This window comes from Trachurus trachurus (genome assembly GCF_905171665.1).
Source record: "Trachurus trachurus genome assembly, chromosome: 4".
NCBI lineage: Eukaryota > Metazoa > Chordata > Actinopteri > Carangiformes > Carangidae > Trachurus > Trachurus trachurus.
In genome coordinates, this window is record NC_139898.1 from 31649516 (window position 1) to 31662864 (window position 13349).

A 13349-nucleotide genomic window follows, 5' to 3' on the forward strand; every position below is an offset into this window, starting at 1 on the left:
TTTCAATTCACTCAGTTCAGAAAATGTTGGTTTCACACAGAGCGTCCTGTTGCACCAGTGGATTTACAGTAATATACACAGTAATTGCATTTTTTTGATAAAATGCACATTGTATGAACCGAATATTAAACCCTGTTATTGTAGTGAATTGAAAGCGACAACCCGACAGAATCTGTTCTGAGTTGAAAAATGTGTTTTTTTTTATTTTCAGCATGATGCAATACTCAGATTAACTAGTTATTATTATTTTACTTGTACAATATGTGATGAAAATGACTGCAAAACTTATAAATAAACAAAAAAACGTAACTCCAGAATATGTCAGTGACATGACCAATGTTCTCCCGCGGTATTTGCACTCCTTTTTAAATAAATTGATTGAAAAATGTTTCCTTTTCCTGGGTGGAGGGTTATTTAATGCATGTCTACTGTATAGGCCAAACAGCAAAACCCTGGCTGAATGACATATCACCCTGTATGGTATGTTACTGTTACTGTGTTTCCACATGAATGTAACCTAACCTCACCCCCTATATATTTTGCGAATAAAAATAAAACTCTTGCATCTATATTCTGTGCACTGCGTGACTTCTCTCTCTCTCTCTCTCCATAAAACCAAAAGCGTATTAAAGAGCTGGAGAAATGCATTCATCCACCGATCAGACTGACGGATTGACCTTGATCCCCCTCTCCCTCCCCCCTCCGTTAGAAAAGCGACAACACCAGACGCTAAAATCTCTAATAACTTAAAAACCCAGTTGTCCGATTTTGTGTTTTTGAAAAAAAAAAAAGATTTTTGGAGAGGAGATGTTGGGATGGGAACATTCAGTCTCCAATCTGCTAGGGGAAAAGAAACAAGGACTAGCAGGCGAGAAAGAAAGCTAAAATTAAAACTGGCTGGAGAGCAACAAAGTAAGTTAATTGCTATTGCAAATGCCAGAGTACTTTAATTTACATCTTGACACATCGCAGGTTGGACGTTGTAGCTGCTGGTTTTATCAGCGATGAGTCACTCAGTGTAGCTGTGCAGAGGAGTCTTATTTTACACACCTTTCTACTTTTAGAAAGAGGGAAAACAGAATGATAATAATCAAATATTTATGCTCCTTGGCAGCAGCAGCAGCACTCTCAGTCTTCTAGTAACTGGGGCAACGGTGGGATGGAGTCGCTCCACCGTGACGTTGTTACACATCCACAGACTTGCCGTGACTTTTTATCTGTTGTTGTTGAACGTGTTAGTCACTCGGTGAATGTGGGACAGCGTCCTGCTCGGTAGACAAAACACCACGAGGCTATCCTATCTGGGCCAGTAGACGACGAGCACACGGCGCCGAGGAGAGTGATTACAAAGTGATCGAGCATCGTCGGCTCAGGCTGCGATGATGACGGATGACGGCACAACTTAATCTGTGGTTATGAAAGTGTAAATTACAGTAATGTAATTGTAGGACAGCAGTGAGTGAGTAAACCTTGTGTGGGTGCTGCTGCCTCCTATTTGATGAGATCAGCAATCGATGCTGATGCTGCAGCTGTGTTCACACATCAGACTTTAAAAAGCACAGATTATCTATGTGGGATGTCATCGTCTTTTTTTTTTTCATTTTTATCACCGTAAAAATGTTCTGTATTCAGGAACTGTGCCTGAGAACATGCTGTCTGAACTTCTGTAACATTGTGAGGTAATAGCTACATCCAGTTTTTCTTCCTGCAACAGCAGCATTAGGACAATTTAAATCCATAACTGCATCTTATTTTACATCGTTTATAGACTTCTCTGTTTTCAATGTATCTTTGTCACCTTTACTTTTTGGTATTTCTGATACGCTTATGTAGGCTATGTTTCATATGTTTTGTGTTTTGTCTTCAAATGATTTGAGTCTTATCTCAGCTACATTGTAAATGAGGATGTTCCTCAATATATCTCTGAGTTTAAATGAAGGTTATAATAATATTATCACTGCCCTACGACAAGAGCAAATAAAGGATTTTAGCAAGCATTGTATGTGTGGCAAGGTGAAGAGGGCCCGGGCGGGGATTGAACCCACACCTCCCGGGTAAGAGTCATGTGCGCTTGCCAGTCACCCAAAGGGACATCCCATTGACCAAGTAGCCAGGGCACATGATCAATTGGAGGCATAGTGACAGGAACCTCAACTGTCACATATGGCAGAATAATATCCTCTCAAAAAATTGCACACACCTAAATCAAACAATCACAAAGCACCACAAAGCAAGTCACAGTTTCCAGAAAAGGTGAATGGATAACACAAACTAAACTCAGAACCCCTCCTAAAATCAAACTGTGCACTCTTTCCCCTGTCAGAGTCATAAAACATAAAACAACACATCATTCTTCGCAAATCATAGACACAGACAGGTTAGCAGAACAATTAGCTTACATGACACTGACTGCAGCTTAAAGGGATAGTTCAAAATTTTGGCAAATTGGTCCATTGCCATAATCCCTATAGTCATAGCAGTAGGTTCATTACCTTTAATTTTCAGTTCAAGCCATTTTTAGAGTGGCGGAGCAGAGTCGTGAGCTGCTCAGAGCTACGCTACGGAGGCTCATGGGATTTCTTGGTTTCCCTCATCAAACTCATCAAATACACAATCCAACAACTCCACAACGCTCTGGTGGACAAGTTGTCGACCTGCACATTCACCACGCTATGAGATAATAACAGAATGTTACCAGACAGAGTTGTTTTAGAGGTAAATACAGAGACTGCTTGATGAAAAACTGTCCCTGACAGGAACGCACATCAGCTGTTTTGCATGAATTTACCTCTAAAACAACAACAACAACAACAATCACCCCCTGCCATAGTTACACAAGCACACCCAACCTATGCCATATTTCCCACAACAACAAAACACACATTCAACAATCTGTAAATGCAACATAATATTCAGTCTTAGTGTGTGTGTGCATCTACACACACACTTCAAATCCAGGGGTGATCAAAGCAAAAATGCTTCAGAACAAAAGGTGTTTTCTACAAAAGTAGTTTCTCCAACACTGCTCATTGAGGTGTGTGCTCATTCACCAGGAAAAGCCTGAAGAGTTGAGTAATGAACCCATTTTCAAAACAATTATGTAAGTAACACTCACCCCAATGGCGACATCGCTATCTTTAGCCGGTACACAGGGAAGCAGAATATTCACCACAAAGCCAGATATGTGTCCAGTTGTGACGCTCCAGGCTCTTGAAGGCTTTCAGAATCTCTCCGGAGTAGGAAGAGGGAAAAGTTTGTGTGGAATATTGTCCGCTTTTCCCGCCAAGATGGCGGCGAAAACAAAACGACTGGGTCACGTAACGTCGGGAGCGCTGTAGTTCCGTTAGCTCGAAAGGAAGCTACTTGGTCCCCGCATATATCGGTCGGAGAGTTCCTCCTGTTCTGTTGAGGATCTATGTGCTGTGTTCTGTGACGGACCCGGTCCGAATCCTCTCGGTTCTGGTGGGTCCGGGTCGGCAGACGAAGGGACCGTGGAGAGAGAGGTGAGGAGAGCGAGAAGAAGTGCTCCAGTCTGGCTGCGGATGGAACCGTTCCTCCGCGACACCGTCCGCCATGTTTGTTTGTTTTTTAATTCTGCCGCCATTCACCGTTCGGGGAGGACGCACGTAGGCTACGTATGGACGTCATTAAAGGGCCAGTGCACTACAATTTATTTATTCATTATTATGCTTAGCTACTCATACATTTAGTGTTAGTGTTTTATGTTAAGTTTAACATTTATTGCACCTAACATTTGAAACATTTATTGATACTAAACAAATCTTCTCTCTTTTCTTCAGATCCCCATGTCAACGTTTATTTATTTATTTATTTATTTACCTATTTACCTTTATATATATATATATATATATATATATATATATATATATATATATATATATATATATATATATATATATATATATATATATTGGTAATTCTTCTCATATCCTTGTTCAAATTATATGAATTATTATTTTTCTCTAATAAGATTTATGTGACACTATATGGAACATTTGTTTGTACAAATCCTTTTCAATAAATTTCGATGGGGGAAAAAAACTGATAGCCTACATTTAGCTATTGTTGTATTTGTATTATTGTTGTATTATGACATAAATATATTTTCTTATGAATCCATATATCCAGTAAAAAGTGTAAAATATGAGCTCAAAGTCAGCCCTCATTTTCATTGTGATCACAAAGCAGCTGTGGAGTTCAATCTCAGGAGAAGGAACAGGTTCATCGTCAGCATTCAGTAGAACTAAACCTTTAACTCCCCCCCCCCCCTCTCTCTCTCTCTCTCTTTCTCTCTCTCTCTATCTCTGTGCTGTCTTAATCAATAGTGAACATTATACCCATGGTGCAGCGCTGCCATGACTATGGATCACGGGGAGGATGAGGGAGACAGCCGATGGCTCTGAGACAAACAACAGAGGCAGAGCAGGAAAAACAACACAAGAAATTGGATTTTCTGTGTTACACCAACCTGAATTAAAGAAATCCGTTTATTGCATCGGATGCTGCGGTCGTCTCACGTGACTGTGATGAGGTCAGGAGCTCAGAACACCGATATGTCCAACACAATGACCAACGACCAATGACTGTATGCAACACGTGCAAACTGCACTGATAAATACACAATAACAACACACAGCAGCAGCAGCTTCATGGGGCTAAGTGTTGATTGTTTTGATTTTTTGCACCATGTGGTTTGGTCTCATTCACTGTGAGCTACAACACACAGCAGGCCAAGCTAGCAACAAGCTAACACTGGCTATCATATGTGAGGATTTAGATTAGCTATTATTCTCAGGTGCTTGATAAGACAGATTTATAAAGAATGTCATCAATCAAAAAAAAAAAAAAAAAGCAATTAGCAACATGTTTGGCAGCAGATTAATATTTTTTTTCTTTTTAAAGTTAAAGTGCCAGAAATGCACCAGTTGCGGCTTCTTTAATGTGATTTTTTTTCTTCTCAGTTTTTATTGGCAGTAAAGTCGACCTGTTGCGTTTGGGTTCTTGACTTTTGGTCAGGAAAAACACAAAGCTTTGAAGAGTCTTGGTGGCTGAGTGGTGACAGTGAACGCCTCATTACAGTAATGAGATAGCCTACTCCAACGTTGCATGACTCTTCAATTTGAGGGACGGACGGACGGACGGACGGATGGATGGATGGATGGATGGATGGATGATGGATGGATGGATGGATGGATGGATGGATGGATGGATGGATGGATGGATGGATGGATGGATGATGGATGGATGGATGGAAGGATGGATGGATGGATGGATGGATGGATGATGGATGGATGATGGATGATGGATGGATGGATGGATGGATGGATGGATGGATGATGGATGGATGGATGGATGGATGGATGGATGGATGGATGGATGGATGGATGGATGATGGATGGATGGATGGATGGATGATGGATGGATGGATGGATGGATGGATGGATGGATGGATGGATGGATGGATGATGGATGGATGGATGGATGATGGATGGATGGATGGACTGTATTGATCTGAAATTGTTATTGAAGCCAAATAGGAAATTAAACGCACCAATTGAAATAAATAAATACACGAAGAAAAATCTTTAACTTGAGCTTCAGAGAACAACAACAAGCCTTTGCTACAGTTTCCACAAGAAACAGTCAATTCACTAATAATGGTGGCAGCTTCACAGCTCTGTGTGTTAAAGGAGAATTACCGTTTTTTACAATCTGGACCTTATTTCTAGCATAAAATATAGTAGGTCAACCTACACACCCCGGATGTTGATAACAGCTAACCCCGGACTCAGAGGGGAATAGCATTAGCATATTAGGAATAGCACTAGCCCATCATAACTAAATATTGGTGAAATGAACCAGTTTCTCTGCAGATAATGTGTTATTTAGAGGCTGCATTCTGCTGCCCTGTAGACTCCATTATACGGATATACACGGCTCTCGGCTGGATCTAATTTCATCAGAACGACTTGTAATGACACCAAAGTTATCTGGGTGAGTAAATTATCAAATTTTATGGTAGAAATAAGGTCCAGAAAAACTGACACACACAGGGAGAGATAGTCTAATTTGACATTAAATTGTGCACCCAATGCTGTTATAAAACTATTAAACTGCAAAAAAAAAAGTGTGGAATCTGCAGCTTTTGCCAAAAACAGACTCATAGCTTCACTAACTAATGAACTTACCCAGAATAAGACCGAACCCATTGTTCTGCTCAGTTTAGACCAAACATGTTTTGAGAAAGTTCAGAGCCACTGACTGACATTACATAACTATAGTTCCCCATAACGCCTGGAGGAGGGAATAAAAACAATTCATTTCCATAATTGTTTTCATCGTTCAGCAGCCACTGTTTAGTTAGACCTGGTTATTACACACAAAGTGCAATATTTACAGATGTGAGGATGTGTTCCATAGAGGAGGAAAAAACAGATTTTCACTGTTTAAACAAGGATTTATTTTTGGCAGCAGTAAATATTAACATTAAATATAATAATTATGTCAACACCTCCACTCTCATCCACCAGTGTTACATCTTATTTTTAGACACTTCATGGGAATAACACTACCTGCCCGTCCCTCCTATTGACATTACTGATTGTTTGTTATGGTTTCCACGGCAGCAGGTACATTCACACTGTGTGTTTATGTGTGTGTGTGTGTGTGTGTGTGTGTGTGTGTGTGTGTGTGTGTGTGTGTGTGTGTGTGTGTGTGTGTGTGTGTGTGTGTGTGTGTGTGTGTGTGTGTGTGTGTGATGTTGACAAGAGTCAAATATCAGTCCTGTTGTTGTCTGTTGTGTCCTGATGTTTCGCAACCGCCGACCACTGAGCTGCAGCATCAAGTTAATCATTGTCAGTGATTTCTCTACTGGTCACACACACACACACACACACACACACACACACACACACACACACACACACACACACACACACACACACACACACACACACACACACAGCTGGAGGTGCTTTTGTTAGAGAGAGAATCACGGTTATGTTTTATTCATGGCCGTAGAATCTGTTCTCAGATTTCATTACAGTCACCTTTTCTGTAATAAACATCTAAAAAAACGACTCATTTAAAAGCTTTAAAGCCCCAGTATGTAGGAATTACCCCCGTCTAGCGGTGCGGTTGCATATCTGAACGTATTCTTGATGTTGCATTCAAGTGAAATCGGGCAGACGTCAGACAGACAACAGACGCTGCATGTAACAAAGGCAAAACAATACAGGTGTGACAATATCGAGGGCTTGGAGCCAGAGGGGCGTAAGTGACTTTTGACAAACTTTACGGGAGAGACAAAACAAAATTTTGACCACACTTCAATCAACTATATTCATTAACCTTAAACCACAACATTGCAACCACAGACATACGTATATGAATAGAGTAGATGTAGAGTATTTATGTAATAAACGTATGGCATATTAACACAATGAACATGTTCTAAAACATTTTAAAATAAAAAAAAATGTGGCAAAAACATCCTTTTTGGCACCAAACATTTCCAAGTCTTCTATATGGACATATTGGGCATATCTGCTGAACAATGCATTGAATTGATTGAATAATTAAAGCAGATATCAGCTTCACGGCCGTTTCGGCTAATGCTGCGTTCAAGGCAGGCTTTTGAAACCGTAAGTTACAGCTTCAAGTCACAACTACGACTTGGTAGCGTTCCAGGTAACCCGTAGCTCGTGTTTTTACCATCCTGTTGTCTGTGAAAGTTCCCTATAACGGCCACTCGTAACTTCCGACCCGTGAACTCGTACCAGATCGAACTGGTATGACTTCACAGGAAGGAAAAACACAAAGTACGAGTTTCTTTGAACGCACCATGAGTTAGCAGCCCCCGCCCTTGTCAGGCATCAATTGGTCCTCGTGCTACGTCACCACATTCACGCGCATCCCTTGGCTGCACACACAGCCCTTCATGCCGTTCTCTCTCCTCATTGGATAACACTTGTATCCCACAAGGAAAATTTTCTCCTCGGGTTACAGCAGAGCAGAGTGACGGAGAGACTCGTGTTTAGGCTGAAATACTTCATGTAAGTGATTGCTGACGGAAAATAGGACTATTTAGGACTTATATTAACAAAAACATTCCACTGATATCTGCTTTAACACTTGAATAAGTAATTAATTTTAATTTAACTTGCTGCATGTAACAGGATAAACAAGCGTCAATGTAAACAAGTGGTCCGCCAGCACGAGGCAAAACAATACAGGCCTGACAATATGTTGTCATGGTGATGTGGTATTGTTTTACCGTCTTTCTCTGGTGGAGTAAAATGACATCCGGTTGGTTTGCCGACGGCCGTCTGCCTGACTGCACCTGAATGCAACATCAGTGCCTCCGTCCTTCTTCACACTACACAGTGGTGACAGTTTTAACAGGCCGAGCCCACAGCTCCGCTCAGTTTCTGTGGTTACCTACAGTCACGCTGCCACTCAACGTAAAAAAAAATGGCGATGCAACATGGCCGCCTCGGTTCGGTGCGTCGCCCACTTGTGTATTTGTAACGACTTGTAACAACTCATTCTAAGGAACCAGAAAGCTTTCATATGTATGCGGGTGTGATTCCACTTCAGTGAAATACGTATTTATGAAAGTAATATTTAATTTTTGCTACTAAAAAGGCAAATAAGTTACATACTGGGGCTTTAAGAATCCATAACAGTGGGCTGAAGGATGTGTGAGAACAATGTGACAGCACAGACACACTCAGGATAAATTGAATTAAAAGATTCCCAGTGCAGCGTCACATGGTTTCACTTCCTCTTTCTAGAATGATAAAAAAAAGAAAAGATAAATCGACTCATTAAATCAAAAGTGGCACCAGGTGCTTCGACAACATGAGAGCGCTGCAGCGTTTACACACACACACACACACACACACACACACACACACACAAAGGACACGTGATGTGGCAGCGGCTCCTTCAGATCTACTGCTGGTAAATATGTACATGAACACACAGGAAATGATAAACACACGCACACACACACACACACACACACGTCATTATGTGGCAGTGATTAAGCAGCTCGGAGATGAGACAGTAGCTTAATGTTTCCTGTCTCTGGGTCGCAGCAGCTGATTGGACAGAAAACCAGAACGTGTTTTTTTTTTTTTTATTCTGTGACATTTTTTCCCAACACAACAAATCTTTTTACTGTAACTTGTCATCATCGAAACATTAATTATAAATCAGCAAACAATTATATATTTGTTTTGTCTGTTCCCTAAGTTGTTTCCGTGCAATTGAAATTTAAAGGGATAGTTCAACATTTTGGCAAATTGGCCCATTGCCATAATCCCTATAGTCATAGCAGTAGGTTCGTTACCTTTAATTGTCGGTGCAAGCTGTTTTTAGAACGGCGGAGCAGAGCCGTGAGCTGCTCAGAGCTACGCTACGGAGGCTCATGGGATTTCTTGGTTTCCCTCATCAAACTCATCAAATACACAATCCAACAACTCCACAACGCTCTGGTGGACAAGTTGTGACCTGCACATTCACCACGCTATGAGATAATAACACAATGTTACCAGACAGAGTTGTTTTAGAGGGAAATTCATGCAAAACTGCTGATGCGCGTTGCCTTCAGGGACCGTTTTTCAGCAAGCAGTCTCTGCATTTACCTCTAAAACAACTCTGTCTGGTAACGTTCTGTTATTATCTGCATGGCATCGTTATCTGCTTTCTTTTTTTCCATTATTATTATTATTATTATATGTGCTCTGTGGTATGTCTGTCTGTTTTTTAATGTGAGGACTACGGACGGAAACTAGCTCTGAGCTAAATCCGGCACACTTACATGACGCCACGGCGTTAAATTGTTCATTAATGTGCATTGTCCTCTGCAAATAAACAATAAATGGAAAAATTATCTCACAGCATGGTGAATGGTCCACCATGGCTCTGCTCCGCCATTCTAAAAATAGCTTGCACCGACAAATAAAGGTAACAAACCTACTGCTATGATTATAGGGATTATGCCAATTTGCCAAAATGTTGAACTATCCCTTTAAACATGATTGGTGCTTTCTGTAATTAAATGCACATATTTCATTAATTTCCTCCTCCAGTGGAACAGATGTGCCACAGATGTCCAACTGGTCTGATCCGTTGGAATTAGCTCCTGATAGATGGTGATTGACAGATGGCTCGGCCAATCCAAGTCCATTTTTGGGAACACCTGCTCTTTTCCACACACAGTCTAGTGTCCAACAACGGTTCAGTGTAACAAACCATCTGGAACATCTGGATACCTCCACCGGCAAAATCTGATCTGGACCAATGTGACTGAGGAGGACGATCGATCTCAATCTTGATAGAGTAGAAGAAAAAAACAATAAAGGCAGGTTGACTTGTCTTCCAGTCAGAGAATCATGAATTTTAGTCACAATAAGATGATTAAAATCTCAGTTTAGTGTTCGATTTGTGGCCAAATTCCTGTAAAATTGACGTTAAAGTCTCATCAGTTTGTGTTTGGAGCGAGCTGACCTGGTTTTCTTTGTTTGTTTGTTTTTAATTTATGAAACCTGGTGATTAAAAACCCCCGAAGCATCAGCAGGGTAATTATAAAGTAGGTGATGTGACTGGATAGGAAATGTGCAGACAGGAAATAAAGTCTCAGTGTCTGAGCGGGAAAAACTGTGATATTACCGTCACAGCACTGAAACAGAAATAACTTCACAGATTCTGACTCTGCATCTCAGGACAGCGGACTGCGTGTTGCTATAGGCTCAGCTGACCTCTGTCTAAACTTGCCCCTCTGCCCCTCCGACCCCCCACCCCCCACTCTCACCCCTGGGGGGGGTAGTTACGGATCACAGTGTTGCTGAGGGGGGAGCACACTCCAGTGGTTATTGTTTAACAGCCACGCTGAGCATCTGGCCGAGCCCGGAGCAAGCTGCTCCTCTGCTCCCCGGAGGATGATCAGACAGATGAGCAACCTGAGGCTGCTGCACACGCGCACACACACACACACACACACACACACACACACACACACACACACACACACACACACACACACACACACACACACACACACACACACACACACACACACACACACACACTCCCACTGAGACCAAACACCACTTCAACAACGCACTAAGTCCAATCCGTCCGAGCACCAATTATATCACTGTTTAATCAAGTGATGAAGATCAGGAGTTACCTGGGTGGATCAGTCATGTCAACACAAACTGCCATTGACTTTGTATATATTTGTATTAAAGGGATAGTCCAACATTTTGGCAAATTGGCCCATTGTCATAACCCCTATAGTCATAGCAGTAGGTTTGTTACCTTTAATTGTCGGTGCAAGCTATTTTCAGAACGGCGGAGCAGAGCCGTGAGCTGCTCAGAGCTACGCTACGGAGGCTCATGGGATTTCTTGGTTTCCCTCATCAAACTCATCAAATACACAATCCAACAACTCCACAACACTCTGGTGGACAAGTTGTGACCTGCACATTCACCACGCTATGAGATAATAACACAACGTTACCACACAGAGTTGTTTTAGAGGGAAATTCATGCAAAACCACTGATGTGCGTTGCCTTCAGGGACAGTTTTTCATCAAGCAGTCTCTGTATTTACCTATAAAACAACTCTGTCTGGTAACGTTGTGTTATTATCTCATAGTGTGGTGAATGTGCAGGTCACAACTTGTCCACCAGAGCGTTGTGGAGTTGTTGGATTGTGTATTTGATGAGTTTGATGAGGGAAACCAAGAAATCCCATTAGCCTCCGTAGCGTACAGTAGCTCTGAGCAGCTCACGGCTCTGCTCCGCCGTTCTAAAAATAGCTTGCACCGACAATTAAAGGCAACGAACCTACTGCTATGACTATAGGGATTATGGCAATGGGCCAATTTGCTAAAATGTTGAACTATCCCTTTAAACATGATGTATGATTGGTGCTTTCTGTAATTAAATGCACATATTTCATTTATGTCCTCCTCCGGTGGAACAGATGTGCCACAGATGTCCAACTGGTCTGGTCCTAAAAATAGCTTGCAACGACAATTACTATAGGGGTGATGGCAATGGGCCAATTTGCCAAAAAATTCGAACCATCCCTTTAATGTGTTGTATGTTTTGGACTGCCACATCTCTTGTCTGCACAACAATTTTACCCTTGGGTATTAAAACCTTAAACTTAACCTTAACCTTGATATAACGAAGATGTCACATACTGTAAATAAAGTTTATAAAAAGGCAAAAGTACAAGTGTACAAGTTTTATAAATGTTATATCCAGGTTATTTCAGATTGATGTGGACTGAGATCATTCATTCATTCATTAATTCATTCATCATGGCTGACTAACATGTGTTGAGGTAAATGGGGGAATATCCGGCATGAGGTCATGATACACTTCACTCCTAATTCAACGACTAAAATAAATAAATACAAGCATCCGAGCAGAGATAAGAGCTCACAGTCATTACCCGTCCTACTCCCTTTTATGGGCAGATCCGTTACGGGCAGAATTTCCCAGCATCCTTCAGTGACTTTGTGCGGCTGTCACTCACTCTGCTCTGCTCGTCTCCTCGCTGAGTCACGGCTCGGAGACCTTGAGGAGGGCAACACAACACAAACAGGCCCGGTGTAATGCCCAGAACCGCTGCAGAAGCTTCCTGTGGCATTGACCTGACACTGGGATGTTCTCTCACACACACACACACACACACATACACACACAGAAACGCACACACAGCGGCCGTGAACACACACATACAGGAAACAGTGGAGCTGTGATTGCTTCTGCTGTGTTTTCATCACTCCATCAGACATAAAGTCACACCAAGGCTGCAGGGAAGCTGCTGCACGCTCGTCTCCATTTAGTTTAATAGCAATGTTGCACACACACACACACACACACACACACACACACACACACGTGCACGTGCACATGCACACACACACACACACTGGGAGTTCACACTTTTTCTCTGTTAACGTGTGTGTCATCTGAACAGCTGCTCAACATGTTTGTTCTGCAGCTTAATGTGTACGTTCTGTGATTTGCGATCGGCAGCACATTGTAACATTTAACAGCTGCTTGATGCTTCATGGTGGTGTGTGTGTGTGTGTGTGTGTGTGGGGGGGGGGGGGGGGGGGGTAGATGGGGGGGAGACAAAGGAGCATGTGGAGATCTACATTGTCCTTCGCAGCACAAAGGCTTTTTTAGCCGTGTGTTCATCATCAATAGAAAAGACAAGAAGCAAGATGTTGACACAGTCGGGAAGTGGCTCTGACTCAGCGCTCTGGTTATATTATATTGACTAAAAGATGCTTCAC